Here is a 3,577-nt window from a genome sequence, read left to right on the forward strand (position 1 = left end):
AGTTAAAAATAAGTTCTGACCTTAGTAATGACTGTAAAATCTCCCCAGCATTTAAGAAAAGCTATTCTTCAAAGCCGAGGAAACACAACATGGTATCAAATATTCTATTGTTAAAGGAAGCCACTACAGAAAGCAAATGAATCAGTGCCTTTTGATGCAAAACAAAACCCAAAAATATCCCAACTACAGTCAATACTTTTAAAACCAGCATATCAAACTTGATTTTTATTAGAATGCTATTTTTCCACACTAGTAATTCAAAACCCAAGATCCAGATTTTATACACACACACACACACACACACACACACACACACACACACAATTACTGTGCTTCATCTTCAGGACAAGAATGAGAAGTCAGCCTCTCCTTGTAGAAGGCATTGACAACCTGAGGATGCACAATATTCCCCTCCTGAGCCAGAACCTAGTCAGCCTCATCTGAGTCCTTCCATTTAACGAGAAACATTAACTCTCCACTGCTGTCTGTGGCACCAGTTATTCGTTCAGGATCCAGACTCTGGTAGAGCTCCCTGGTTTGTCAGCAGCTTCTCTTTTCCTCTTTTGATTTGCCATCATCAAATTCACTGTCAGATGAAGATTTCGGTTTTGTACCATCTTTTTATTTACCAGCTTTTTGAGAATTAAGAAATGCTTCAATTAATTCTGGACAATCTAATTTTTCTTCTGGTTCCCAAGTATTGTCAGCATCTGTGAACCCCTCCTACTTCAGGAAGTACTCCACCTTCCCATCCACTACACGACAGTCCAGTACTTTTTCTACCACAAATTCTTCAGGTTCAGGCTCTTCAACTTTTTTACTCTTTCCATTCTGTTTCTTTCCCATTTTTTTTGCAATGTAGTTTTATTGGAGGACTTTTTTTTTTTTTTTTTTTTAATTTAATCAGAGACTTGAGTTCACCGCTCAGAAGCTCAGGGCTGCGGATCTGGCAGTCTCCTGCCTGCACACTTCAGCTCCACCACATCCGAGAGGAGGGGCGAGAACCCCAAATAATCCTTAAGAGAACCTTATCAACTGCCTAGAGTTTCCTGGGCCTCATTTTTATGGCAGGTTGAGATGACACTCCTGGCCCCATAAATGAACTTGGGACTGAGAAGCCGAGCACTGAGGAGGAACAGTGGTAGAGAGTGTGTCTAGCGTGTGTGATGCCCAGGTCCGGGTCACCAGCATAAAGGAAAGAAAGAGGGAGACAGAGAAAAGAAGTACACAGTAGGCATGGTCCCCTGGTCCCCTTGAACTTGTTGACTGCCCTTCTCTTCTGGCACACCCCACTCTCACGCAGAGAACCCTGGGTTACCTATTCCTCTTCTCTAAAAGCCAAGAGGCTACAACGAGCCCTATGGCCACAAGAGGGCGAGAGGGACAAAATCTACATGCACAGTGATGATGGGATGTTTTGTTCGCTTGGTCATTTATCCTACATCAGCTCTCTCTGCTTTGCGTCCGGTTCTTCTGGGATACAGCGTGGAAATGCTCACTTTCACACATCATACAGGGCTTGAATCCAGCCTTACCACTTAGCACGCAGAGGGCAGAGCATGAGCTAATTCTCTCCTCTCACTCTGTGTGTGTGTGTGTGTGTGTGTGTGTGTGTGTGTGTGTGTGTGTGTGTGTGTGTGTTTGTCCTAGGACTGAACACAGGCTATTACACTTGGTGGCAACTTCCTTTACCCACTGAGCCATCTCACTAGGCCCTACTATGTGACTTTAAACTGTAAGACTCAAATTGAGTCTTATCTATTTGAGGCTCCTATGAGAAGAGAGATGGGGATTGGTGAAAAAGCAAGAGGTTTATTAGTCCAGTGCACTGGGGTGGCCTACATCCAGAGGAGAGGCAACCCCAAAAGGCTGTTACAAGCAGTTTTTATACTTTTTAGGGGTACAGGTTACATCAGCAAGGTTATAATTTAAATTCATTGGCTGAACGTATTGGCCTTTGAATCTATTGGTTAGCAAGCATGTGACAGGCCATGGGACCAGAGGGTCAGGTGACTATCAGTCAGTTTTTTCAAGAATGCTCCAGCTCCTCCCACGAACTGTGGGTGGAGAATGGAATTTGGCCTAGTCTTTACCTGAGGCAGTGGGTGTAAGAGTTGTAAAAGCCCCTAGGGTCCTTTAAAACAAATTGTGGAAAGCTACTGAGCTACATCCAGGCCTCTGGCCACAACCACAACCGTGTTGTTGAAAAACAGCAGTGGCTACCACTGAGCCCTCAGTGTGTGCAAAGCCCAGTCCTAGCAAACTGTATGTGCAGATAAGCAATTATCTCGGCTATATGAGCAGGGGCTATGTCGTCTTCACTTTACAGACGTCTGGTTTGTAAGGAACGGTCTGTCCAGCTTTAGTGCACGATCACAAAGATAAGAAGTAATAGGGACACAATGCCTCATAGGAAGGCATTCTGCAAATGTTCCAGACACAAGGGGCGTTCTGTAAATCCTATTAAGATTAGGCTTGGATGAATTAATCTGGAAAATATAATAAAAAAATAGTTTGGGGAGTAAAGAGATGGCTCAGTGGCCAAAAGCACTGCTCTTCCAGCAGACCTAGGCTCATTTCTCAGCACCCATATGGCTGCTGGAACTCCAGTTCCAGGGAATGTGACCTTTCTTCTCCTTGGGCACTGGGCTCACACATGGTGTACAAACTTGTATGCAGGCAAAACAACATGCTCCTAAAAATAAGAAACAAAAGAAACAATCTGTTGGGATAACCTCCTTGTGCACTGAGTAAAGGCTGTCTTTGTATTATTCAAATGCTGATTTCTGTACAGGCAAAGCCAAATGCAGGCCAGGCTTTGGTGTTATTTCTATGAAACATCACCTGTCTCAGTGTTTTCCAAGCATTCTTCTCCATCACCTTTTTTTTTTTTAATCACCTACAGGTTGGTCAATAAATAGCTGATCTCTGCTCTCCACTGTGTCTCAGTATTTCTTCCTGTGAGTATTTTGTTCCCCCTTCTAAGAAGGACTAAAGCATCCATCCACACATTGGCCTTCCTTCTTCTTGAGCTTTGTGTGGTCTGTGGATTGTATTTTATTTATTTCGAGCTTTTGGGCTAATATCACTTATCAGTGAATGCATACCATGTGCGTTCTTTTGTGATTGGGTTACCTCACTCAGTATATTTTCTAGTTCCATCCATTTGCCTGCAAATTTCATGAACTCATTGCTTTTAAAAGCTCCATTGTGTAAATGTACCACATTTTCTGTATCCACTCCTCTGTTGAAGGACATCTAGGTTCTTTCCAGCTTCTGGCTATTATAAATAAGGCTGCTATGAACAAGATGGAGCATGTGTCCTTGTTATATGTTGAAGTGTCTTTTGGGTATATGCCCAGGGATGGTATAGCTGGGTCCTCAGGTAGTACTATGTCCAATTTTCTGAGGAACCATCAGACTGATTTACAGAGTGGTCGTACCAACCTGCAGTTCCACCCACAGTGGAGGAGTGTTCATCTTTCTCCACATCCTCACCAGCATCTGCTGTCACCTGAGTTTTTGATCTTAGTCATTTTGACAGGTGTGAGGTGGAATCTCAGGGTTGTTTTGATTT

The 3,577-nt window shown here is 43.4% G+C and overlaps 1 pseudogene across 1 annotated transcript; it reads right to left on the minus strand.

The window, feature by feature from the left end:
* Positions 1-324: 324 nt before the first annotated feature.
* On the minus strand, positions 325-866 carry LOC308420446 (chromobox protein homolog 3-like; annotated as a pseudogene). The gene has a single exon. The product of its transcript is annotated as a chromobox protein homolog 3-like (transcript).
* Positions 867-3,577: the final 2,711 nt, after the last annotated feature.

Source organism: Micromys minutus (genome assembly GCF_963924665.1).
Source record: "Micromys minutus genome assembly, chromosome: 4".
In the NCBI taxonomy this organism is placed as follows: domain Eukaryota; kingdom Metazoa; phylum Chordata; class Mammalia; order Rodentia; family Muridae; genus Micromys; species Micromys minutus.